Source organism: Delphinus delphis, chromosome 8 (genome assembly GCF_949987515.2).
Source record: "Delphinus delphis chromosome 8, mDelDel1.2, whole genome shotgun sequence".
NCBI classification, from domain to species: Eukaryota; Metazoa; Chordata; class Mammalia; order Artiodactyla; family Delphinidae; genus Delphinus; species Delphinus delphis.
The window spans coordinates 108,765,230-108,777,018 of record NC_082690.1 but is presented as its reverse complement, the minus strand read 5'-3'; positions in this window follow the sequence as shown (position 1 = coordinate 108,777,018).

The following is an 11,789-nucleotide window of genomic DNA, read 5'->3' as shown; positions in this document are numbered from 1 at the left end:
TCTCCCAACTGCATGGACAAATTCCTTAGAATAAATATCTCATTTTCTCTCTCTTTCCCTCTGTCTGTCTGTCTCTCTCTGTCTCTGTCTCTCTCTTTATATATAGACATGCGTACGTATACACACACATATATTTACTTTAAGATGTATGTATTGATATATGTAAGTTTCTAAAAGTCAAGTCCATACATTATGACACTTCAACCAGAAATAGAATAGATAAGCAGTTCCGCATTCATCTCCAAAACTGGAAGACATCCCCAGCAGACCCGCCATCCCATTATCATGGAGCTAAGCTAACAATAATTCCGTAATAGCATTGAAAAAACGAACCCATATTCCATTTCCACCATGCCCCCCATTAGCTTTCATTGCTGGTTTGTTTACTCCAAGATTCCATCAAACCCCCTGCTTTGGGGATGTCTCCAGTCTTTTCTAATTGACAGCAGTTTCCTCCCACCCGCAGTATTTTTCCCCACGCCGCTAACTCATTTCAGGAGCCCAGCTCAGGTGCCCGAAGGTGCCAGGTTCTGGAGGTGACATCCTCACGGTGCCATTTTACGTGTTCCTCCCTCCCCTGTTTTTCCTGCAACTGGAGGTCAGCGCTAAAGGCTCGGTTGTATGGCAGCCGGACCGCTTTGGCAGGACCCCTGCACAGGTGAGACGTGGTGCTCCTTGCTGCCCATGCCCGGGGAGCATGGGGCCTGCTTGTCTCGTGTTAGTGAGGCTAAGTCTGATCACTGGGGACACCAGATATTTCCACCGTAAAGTTGTAGCTCTGGGCGTCCTGGTGATAACCGGGTCCCCAGCAAGCGTCCTCCTCCTGGTTGTAGCATCTGTGGATCGTCCTTGTCTGAACCGATTGTTTCACCAGGTGCGGCAAGGTGGCAAGTTGCTGACTGTGGGAGTCGGCATGGAAATTAGCCCGAGACTCTGCGGTATCTCTCTCACGACTCAAATCTGCGACTGTTTGCAAAAGGAGCCGTCTATCATGACATAGAGGAGTAGCTGTGGGTGTATTTCAGTAAAGCTTTATTTATATTTGACTTGCGGGTCCTAGTTTGCTGACCACTGGCTTACAGCACTGTTTTCACATAAGATACAAATGTCAGGGTATACTGGGTTTTGTTTTGTTTTGTTTTGTTTTGTTTTGTTTTTGCGGTACACGGGCCTCTCACTCTCGTGGCCTCTCCCGTTGTGGAGCACAGGCTCCGGACACGCAGGCCCAGCGGCCGTGGCTCACGGGCCCAGCTGCTCCACGGCATGTGGGATCTTCCCGGACCGGGGCACGAACCCGTGTCCCCTGCATCAGCAGGTGGACTCTCAACCACTGCGCCACCAGGGAAGCCCCAGAGTATAATGTTTTAGTGTAAAACTTCATTACTTACGACTGACCAGTAAAATTCAATAGTTAGAGTTTAAGATAAATTCATTCTCTCCTATTAAATAAGAGCTTGCATTTGACTTAATGAACATTTATTAAAGTTTAATTTTTTAACACACACACACACACACACATTAGCCCCAGAGAGCCCTTCCTCCTGCTATAGTCATGCCCCCCTGTGCAACCCCCTTGTCTAGAGTGTGGGCTGATCTAGTGAGTGACTTACTTCCAACACCTGAATGAGGTAAAAATGATGGGGTGTCTCCAGAGACCACACCAGCCTCCGTCCTCTTACCCTCTCTTGCTCGCTCTACGGGGAGCAGCAGCTGTATTGAGGACTGGCCTGTGAAGGAGGGCAGAGTCCAGCCAACAGCCGGCAAGGACGAATCCTGCCCACAACCAGTAAGTGAGTTTGGACAGGGACACTGCCCAGTCGTGCCTTCAGATGAGACTGCAGCCCAGCCACTGAGGGCCACCTCGTGAGACACCACGCAGTGCCTCCTGGGGCTTATCCTGTGAGAGACCCTGGGCCACAGACTCAGCACCCACAGACACTGAGATAATAAGTGTTTGTTAGTTTATTTTATTATTATTATTTTGGCCACATCACATGGCTCACGGGATCTTATTTCCCGAACCAAGGATTGAACCTGGGCCCTCAGCAGTGAAGGCGTGGAGTCGTAACCACTGGACCGCCACGGAATTCCCATAAGTGTTTATTATTTTAAGCTACCGCATTTGGGGCTCACTGGCTACTCAGCCATAGACAGCTAAGGTGCTGACTCTGCTGTTCCTTCTGTGTCCCTTGGATGACTCTTCTTGGGAAAGACACGCATTCCTTCATCCGCTGAGACTTACTTGAGAACTTGGGAGATTCTTACTTTTATTTCTTCTTGTGTCAACTTGGTCCGTTCATAATTTTCTATCAATGTTTTCGTTTCATTGAAGTTGTCCTATTTCATGACACAACTTTTTCGTGACCCTCTATTTTGGAATAATTATACGTTTACAGGAAGTTGCAAAGAAGTGTACAGGGAGCTCCCATGCACCCTTCACCCCTCCTCCAGGAAGCCTGATGGGAGAATCTGCTGTCTCATCTTTCCTGAATGGGTCTTACAGACACTACTCAAAACATAAGTAACTAACAAAAAAATGGGGAAAGGGCCATGCAGAGTCAAGGAACTCCTCCTAGCAGGGTGGAAATCTTTAGGTTGTTATTAAAAGATGGATTAATAAAAGGGACATTGATGGGGCGAAACAAAGGTCTTAACACAGCCCTCTCCAGGGTGGGTGGGACAAAGGGACCCCCTACTGAACACCTAACATTAAAGGGCTCCCAATAAGTCTGGTCTGTTTCCCCCAGTTTGGAGGAGTGCAAGAAGCAGGAAGGCAGAGGTGACGATGAGAAAGCAAACCTGGAACCTCCCGGGGACAGTGATAGGGCAGCTTAATCAAGATAAAAGTTGACTATTTACAATAGCCAGGATATGGAAGCAACCTAAAAGTCCATCAACAGAGGAATGGCTAAAGAAGATGTGGTACACACACACACACTGGAACACTACTCAGCTATAAAAAAGAATGAAATAATGCCATTTGCAGCAACGTGGATGGGATTATCATACGAAGTGAAGTAAGTCAGAAAGAGAAAGTCAGGGCTTCCCTTGGTGGCGCAGTGGTTGCGAGTCCACCTGCCGATGCGGGGAACGCGGGTTCGTGCCCCAGGCCGGGAGCATCCTACGTGCCGCGGAGCGGCTGGGCCTGTGAGCCATGGCCGCTGAGCCTGCGCGTCCGGAGCCTGTGCTCCGCAACGGGAGAGGCCACAACAGTGAGAGGCCCGCATACCGCAAAAAAAAAAAAAAAGAAAGAGAAAGACAAATACCATATGATATCACTTATATGTGGAGTCTAAAAAAAATGGTAAAAATGAACTTATTTACAAAATAGAAATAGAGTCACAGATGTAGAAAACAAACTTGTAGTTACCAGGGAGGAAAGGCAGGAAGGGATAAACTGGAAGATTGGGATTGACACATACACACTACTATGTATAAAACAGACAACTACCAAGGACCCACTGTAGAGCACAGGGAACTCTCCTCAGTACTCTGTAACGCCCTATATGGGAAAAGAATCTAAAAAAGAGTGGGTATATGTATATGTCTAACGGATTCACTTCACTGTACAGCAGAAACTAATACAACATTGTAGATCAACTGTACTCCAATTAAAAAAAAAAAGATAAAAGTTGACAAAAGGGTCCCTTGGCTCAAACCCCTGCCGGGGACCCAGAGCCTTGGCACAGAGTGGGCCCCAGGGCCAGGGGTGGAGAGACATGGTCCAGGACTCCTTGATGCCGGAGCCCCGCGCGGGGTGGTACCAGAACCAGCTGGTGCAGCCAGCAATCGGCACGATGGGATGTGGGGAGTACAGGGGCGCCGGAGATGGAAGGATGATGGCAGCTGCGACGTTTGAACAGGCTTTCGGTAAAGTTGTGCCTCCCTTACCCAACGTTTTATGACATGAATATTATGTCATAGTGGCGGACGCGTCCCCTACCTAGTATTGTGAAACCGAATCTGTAGATGAAATCCCAGTGCAGGCCACCAGGAAGAAGGTCAGGGTCGATGGAAGCAAGGTCAAAATTTGGAGGAGCGCTGGGACGTCTGAACGGGCTTTATGTGATGCGACTGCACCTCTTCCACCCGATCGCACTGGGGGGATGGACATGGTGCCCGACTGGGGGGCGTTTCTCCTGCCTGAGCTAGTGAAACAGGCATGTGACTCCACCCTTCAAGCTGTGTTCACCAGACACGCTAAATGGGAACCAGTAAGACGACCTGAGCCACGCAGTGGGGAGTAGAAGCTGGGGCGCTAGGCAGGCGGGTCCTTGTGCCACGGTCCTGCGTGAGGCCGAGATGGGGGCTCAGGGCAGAAGCCTGCGGGCACCTCCCGGTAATGCCTGCAGGCACTTTGGACGAGAGCACTTCCGTTTGGGTGGACTCGTTACCTTGGTATCAGACACCCACTGGAGCTACCCCAGTAGTCACAGGACGTAAAATGATCATGAATCCTGAAATACCCACAAAGTCCAGGGTGATGTGGGGGAAATGCTCTCACGGGGGCGGTGCTGCCCAGAAGAGCTCTATGATGACATGGAAACACTTTACACCGGGTCGTGCAGCCTGGGAAATGGGAGGTGAGACCCTCCCGGGCGGGGACCGTCTTCCGGCCCAGGACTGGCTCCCCTAGGACGGACCGAGTGAAGAGCTGCTGGATTCTGCCGTCACTTGGACAGGGCCCTGCATCAGCTCTCGGCGGACCGACCGAGAGCTGCTCCGTGTGCGGACGGCAGCGGCATCCTGTTTGGAAGGCCTCCAGCCTGGCCGAGGAGGGTGCAAACAGCTCAGCCCGGCGTCGTGCAGGCTTGCGTGTGCTGTCCTAGCAGCGGGGGAAGGACCGAATGGTGGGGAAAGTCCCGACGTTCGGGTTTTTACTGACAACATGGGCAGCAGCCAGCGACCCGGCCATATGGTCAGGCAGGAGGGCCGTGGAAAACTGGCCTATCACAGGGATGCCCACGCGGGACGTGGTCCCATGGAAATCGCCATGGGAATCTGGGGGGTGCGTGCAGGTAGGCACACCCTCAGAGGCACAACGTGCCAAGGAGAGCTGCCCTGCCACCAACAAGAGACCGAGGCGGCCAATGACCATGTGGCCGTTCCGGGGGGCAAGGCCCTGATCACAGCTGGGAGGTGAGACTGAGGCTGGGCTCCCAGGGTCTGCGAAGGGGTCCCGACAGGAACAGACGCTCACTCGGGATGGGGCCTGGCCGACTCCATCTGATCTGAGGTGTAGACACTCAGAGCCGTAAGAAACTGGAACAGAAATGTTGCACCAATCTGGGCAGCCAACTGCCGTTTCATCAGAATGAGGAACTCACTCTAGGGCCCAGGACGTCCAGCACGGGCAGAGCTGCCCTCCTCAGAGCACAGGCTGGCGGGCGGAGGGACCAGCCGGGTGCTGAAGCACAGGGAGCTGAAAGCATGAGGGCGCGCGCTCCGCGTGGGTGGGCTGGGGGGGGTGATCCCACGGGACGGATGCTCCTGTTTTTTCTGGTGGAGCTGGGGCAGCGGGGGTGGAGGAGGGTATTGGTATGACTGTGCAATTCCTGCAGGGCCAGTGGGGGCTGCACTTTTTTCTTTCTTCCCCACGTCACCTCCCCTAATTGTTGCAGTGGTCACAGGGCCAAATCTGCAACTACAAGTGCCAGAAGCAGGGGTGATTCCTATTCGAGTGACTGCAAGTGGGGGATTTCCCTGGTGGTCCAGTGGTTAAGAATCCACCTTCCGATCCAGGGGATGCGGGTTCGATCCCTGGTTGGGGAACTAAGATCCCACGTGCCACGGGGCGGCTAAGCCCGCGCCCTGCAGCTACTGAGCCTGCGTGCTCTGGAGCCCGTGCGCCGCAACTGGAAAGAAGCCCGCACGCCAAAATGAAGAGCCCGCGTGCTGCGACTAAGACCTGACACAGCCAGATTAATGAGTTAATTAATTTTAAAAACTGGTTAAGATGGTAAATTTAAAAAAGAAATTGTAACTACGTTTTTAAACCTGATGTCAGAATTCCTGTAGAGGCCAGTGGTGACGTCGCCCCATCTGGCAAAGCGGGGGCTGACAGCGGATGCTGCCATGCGGCTGGGGGCCGGATAGCCCACTAGCCCTGCACCTGCGTGCACGGGAGTGGACTGGGGGGAGGACTCTTGGGGCTCGTATCCTGGCCTGAAATCTAGACCAGCTTGTCTGGGCACCAGGGGAAGGAAGGAGGAACAGGAGCTGAGGGTGAAGAGATGAATCAGTGGGTTCTGTGATGTCAGGAAGGAAACCCGGTACGACACCGACACCTGAGCGGCCCGGAGGAAGACGGTGGCCGTCCTTAGCTCAGGCTCAGTGACACCAGAGGCCTGAAAGGTGAGGCCGTGGGGACAGGGCCTCTCCTGGAACCTGACCAGTTCGGATGGAGGCCTGCAGTCCTGAGAGATCTCACCCTGGGGGATATTCCCACCTAATACGACTACGGACCGGGCCGACTCTGGCAAGGTGCCAATATCTTTTGACTTTTATGATCGCTTTACTGTAAGGGATGCAGTCAGAGACCAGAGGGTGGCCTGTGATATAAGAAAATATAAATATTTGGTCTTTGTTCTGGTTCCTGGCACGCAGTCCTAAAACCCATGGCATTTCTTGGGACTTCCCTGGTGGTCCAGTGTTTGAGACTGCACTCCCAGTGCAGGGGGCACAGGTTCAATCCCCGGTCGGGGAACTAAGATCCCTCATGCTGCACGGTGCAGCCTAAAACAATAAATAAATACGAAATTAAAAAATAAAATAAAACCCTCGGCGTCTCTGGAGTAATGAGCGTCCTTTTGTGAGCTGAGATGAAGGGTATCTGGGGGCCCCTAGATCACTTCAGGATGAGCCCTCGTCTCCAAAAAGACCAGGCGTGATTAGAGGGTTGCAACGGTCAGCCCCCCCCCCGACCTCTGGGGAGGGGAGAGGGGCTGGAGGCCGAGTTAGTCCCTGCGGCGGTGATTTAATCAGCCATGCCTATGACTGGAACCTCCATAAAAGCCCCAAACCGACGAGGTTTGGTTGGTGGACAGTGGAGGTGCCAGGAGAAGTGGTGCACCGGGGGGGGATGGAAGCTCCTCGCCCCCCACCCCCCCACCTGGTCCCAAGCGCCTCTTCCATCTGGCTGTCCCTGAGTTGCATCTTTTATAATAAACGGGTGATGGTAAGGAAAGCACTTTCCTGAGTTCTGGGAGCCATTCTAGGAAATTATCGAACCTGAGGAGGGGGTGGTGAGAACCCCCGACTCCCAGCTGGTCGGTCAGAAGTAGGGGTGGCCCTGGACTTGCGGCTGGCATGGGGACCATCTTGTGGGGCTGAGCCCTTAACCTGGGGGTCTGACACTAACTCCAGGCCGACGGCGTCAGAATAGGCTTGGATCCCCCACTGGTGTCCAGAGACTCAGAGAACTGGGTGTGGGTGTTGGGAAACACCCCCAAGGGGCTATGATAAGTAAAGCTGCTGTGGACACCTGTGTACAGTTTTTTGAGTGGACGCAAATTTTCATTTCTTTTGGAGAAATGCCCAAGGCTGTCATCGCTGGGCTGTGTGGTAGTTGCATGCTTAGTTTCATTGAAAAATAAACAAATAAAAACCTGCCAACGTAATCAAATACTCTCTCACTATCATTTTAATCTCCTGCTGAATCTGTCGGTAGGTCCCTTTTTACCTTCCTAACACTTTTTTGTTGTCTGTGTCCTTTCGTGATCCAATTCGCCAGACTTTGTTAATTTCGTTCATCTTTTCAGGGAAGCTTTGGGCTATCAACCCTCTCTCCTGTATCCACCCCCGCCCCCATTTCATTCTTTTCTGCTCTTCCAAGATACTGTTAGGTATTGTTAACGTCCCACAACGGTTTCCTCCTTTGGCCCTTCGTTGTTTGGGGTAAACGTTTTAAACTATCTTGTTCCTGGCTTCTGGCCTCCTGAGTCCTTGGGCTTCGTGGAGACGGTCTCGTGGCCGACAGTGGAGGGACGGGCTCCACGGGTACCCTGCGCCGGGCCCCACGTCCGCTGTCCTCAGAGCGCCCTGGCGAGGCTGGCCCGGCTCGGCTTGGTCCTTGGCCTGTCCTGACCATGTGACAGTGAGCGCCCCTTCCCCCCACCCAGGGTCAGCCGGGGACACTCACCCCACAGCAGGCTCTGAGACAGGCTCTGGTGCCGCTGGCCACAGTCCTGCCACGTTAACTGGGCCCATGGCTGCCCTTCTAATGGTCACAGGCCTCCCAGGCCTTGCTTGTGGCTCCCCCTGCCCCCCCAGAACGGGTTCTTGCAGACGCTCCAGGAGCTGCAGCAGGATGGTGCTCAGAGGCTCTGCTTGGCTTCCATCCCAGGGCAGCCAGGCCTCCTCCTTCCCCGTCTGGTGTGTGCCGGCCGCTCAGGCTTTCAGCGCTGGACACTCACCCCCGGGGGTTCCCTGGCAGATGACAGGCAATGTGCTGGCAGCGGCCGACTGCTGAGCTGGGGCACTGCTGTCTGTCTTGTCACCTGCACACTGTCACACCCTTCCATATATGTGAAAACATTTCACCGTTTCACAAATGTACAACATGACGGCGGAGGCCCAGCAGTGCCCCCTGCCCCCGCCAGCCCCAGTGCCCCAGAGTCACACGGCAACCTCCACCCCCAGTGCTGGTCTGGGCGCTTGTCAGGTACTGACTTGTTCCGGCCCAGGAGGGCCCGGGCCGTCCTTCATCACACGGCCTCGGTGCCCAGCAGTAGGAGAACTCCCTCCCCCCATCTGCGACACTAGCTCCGGGAGGAAGGGCGGTGAGGGCGAAAAGGCTGACATCCACTGTCAGGGTGCAGCGCTGGAGGTCCTGGCCGGCGGCAGCAAGGGGCAACCCCCCAGCGGGGGTTCTCCGGCCCCGCCGTGCCCGCGGCCAACAGCCCTCCCTCCTGCCGGCACGCAGCCCGCTGGGTCCAGGGCACCTCTCCAGATGGGTCAGGGTGACCTGGGAGGACAAACATCCCAGCTCTCAGACCAGAGGGGATTGCAAGAACTCACCACTCGGGAGGGTGAGGGGTGGGCACCGGTGGGTTCTGTCCCTCTGGCCCAAGGGAGCAGAAAGCGTCCAATCCAGGGGACAAGTGCAGCAAGGGAGACCCCCCCCCCACAGGCCCCAGTCCCGGGTCGGAGGCCCTGCTAGGCCTTGGGGGCAGAGGTCATGCAGCAGGCCCCGTAGCCAGGCCCTGGGTGTCCATCTGTCCACGTGGCCAGCGGTGTCTGCCTCACCTCCCCGCCAGGAGCCGGGAGAGCTCACGGGGGGAAGGAGTGCTCGCCCTGCCCCACTGGCTGTCGGGCACCTCCGGGCGGCTCCGCGGATGGGGAGGTGAGGGCTGTCGGGCACTGTGTCTGTGAGGACATACGTCCAGGGGGTCGAGGGCCTTGGTGGGCAAGGTCTGGAGAGCCCCCGGGAGCTGGAGTCTGCTGTGCGGGGACCCCGTGCCTCCCACCGGCAGCTTCAGGGTTCCCACCCCTGCGTCCAAGGCCGAGTCCCTTCCAGGCTGCCAGGACCCAGGTTCAAAGACGCTGGAGGGGGCCTGGGAGGATCGGGTGGCACAAAAGAACAGCTACTGGGCTGCTCGGGGTCAGAACCCGGGATTCGCCGGCTGCTGCCTCTGTCCCAGCCTCAGCCCCAGTGCTGGAGGCCCCAGTAAAGCCGGGGCTGGGGCCCCGCAGGGCCCCCCGGGTTGCCCAGTGTCCAAGTGTCGGCAGCCTCTGTCTGGGCCGCGGAGCTCACTCTCAGGTCCACCGCCTGCAGCCCGGCCCAGCCTTGGGGTCCTTCACAGTCTCCCATGGAGGGGTGTCCCAGGGTTTCCCGGGGTCAGGCCTGACCCTGCACACCAGCCGCAGCAACCCCGCTAGAGGCCACGGTCAGCCCCTCCCCTGTTCACTCAGCTGTGCCCTCCTCTGCCCACTGGACCACAACCTGCTGAGCCCACCCCGGGCACTGGCTCGGAGCTGGCAACGCCGGCGGTGACAGAGGAAGACCTGCCAATGGGCCACAAGCCCGTGGGGTGGCCATCGAGACGGAGGAAGGAAGACGGGGCGGGGTGGGAGCCACAGGGGGCGCCGCAAGGGTCTCAGCCCAAGCTGAGACCCGAAAGGCCAAGGGGGTGAAGAGGTGTGTGCCTGTGTGTGCACACGTGGATGTGTGGCGTGTGGGCATGTGGCCATGCTTGTGTACATGTGGGTGTGTGTATGCACATGCGTGTGTGCGCACCTGGCTGTGCGTGCGTGTGCACGTGTGTGTCGGGCAGGGTGGGGGGGAAATTCCAAGCAGAGGAAACCAAATGTCCGGCTGCTCGGAGGTGAGGGCCCCGTGTCAGGAGCAACAAAACCTGGATGTCCAGGGTGGTGAGCAGCGAGGGTACGACAGGACGGCTGCCGGCCCCAGACACGCCCACTGAACGCGCAAGTGTGCTCGCTCCTCTCTGCACCCGACGGCCGGCCGCTGCCCGGGCTCTGGGGCACTGACGTGCGCCTGACCCTCCCTCTGACCTTTGCCTCCCTTGCCCCGACTCAGACGTTGTTCTGGGCCTCTGTCACCAAGCTTCTAAAATCCCAACTCTGGAAGCAGCTGGCTTTCCAACTTTGCCAACTTCTGAATTCTGGATCCGTGTCCGTATTCACTTTCATTTCTGCTCACAAAGTGGGTCTTCTTCTCGACCTCACCTCTTCCTTGTACACGAGGCCAATGGCACCCAACACACACACAGCAGCCCTGCACACACACACAGCACACTTACACACACAGCACACTTGCACACACGCGTCATTCTGTTTTCTGACTTCTGCCCTGGGCTACTGGCTCAGCGCCTTCACAGTCCCCCTGCGAAGTGACCATGGGCGTTTTTTACCAAATGCAGAGCCTCAGCAACACGTGGACCACCCACCACCGTCGTTCCAGCCTCCGCTATTGGCTCCCATGGCCAGTGTAACAGAGCAGGAATCCCCCTCCGTGTCCCCTGCCTGCCTTTTGTCCGTAAAAATCTTTAGTCAAAGAATAAATTTAATCAGAGAACTGAGAAAATGTAGAAAGAAAGAAAAACAGTCAAATAAGATAAAATAATAATAGTTTAGCCACTGAACAAAGTCAAGGACCTTTAGTTCCTCCTCCAGGGCTGTAGATCATATTCTGAGCCATGTCCTTGAGCTGTTTTGCAGATACTGAAACCCCCACCAGGTGGAAGAAGTTAACTCTACGCTGCCCACGAGCACATAGACCCCAGACCAGCTGGAACCAGAAGGCTGGTGATGTTGACTCCTTGTTATCTCACCACCAACCAATCAGAAGAGCGTCCACGAGCTGATCACACACCCCACAACCTCCCCTCCCTCACCCTGTCTTTAAAAATCCTTCCCTGAGGACTTCCCTGGGGGTCCAGCGGTAAAGAATCCACCTTCCAATGCCGGGGACTTGGGTTCGATCCCTGGTCAGGGAACAAAGATCCCACATGTTGTGGGGCAGCTAAGCCCGTGCGACACAAATACTGAGCTCGGGCGCCTGAATGAGAGAGCCCGTGTGCCACAAAACTACAGAGTCCAGGTGCCCTGGAGTCCACGTGCCACGACTAGAGAGAGAAAACCCGCACACCGCAACTAGAGAGAAGCCTGCACGCCTCAACGAAGACCGTGCGTGCTGCAACTAAGACCCAACGCACACAAGAAAATAAAGAAAAAAAAATCCTTCCCTGAAAGCCTTTGGGGAGTTCAGGTCTTTTAAGCACTAGTTCCCCGGACTCCTTGCTTGGCACCGGCAATAAACGCTGTGC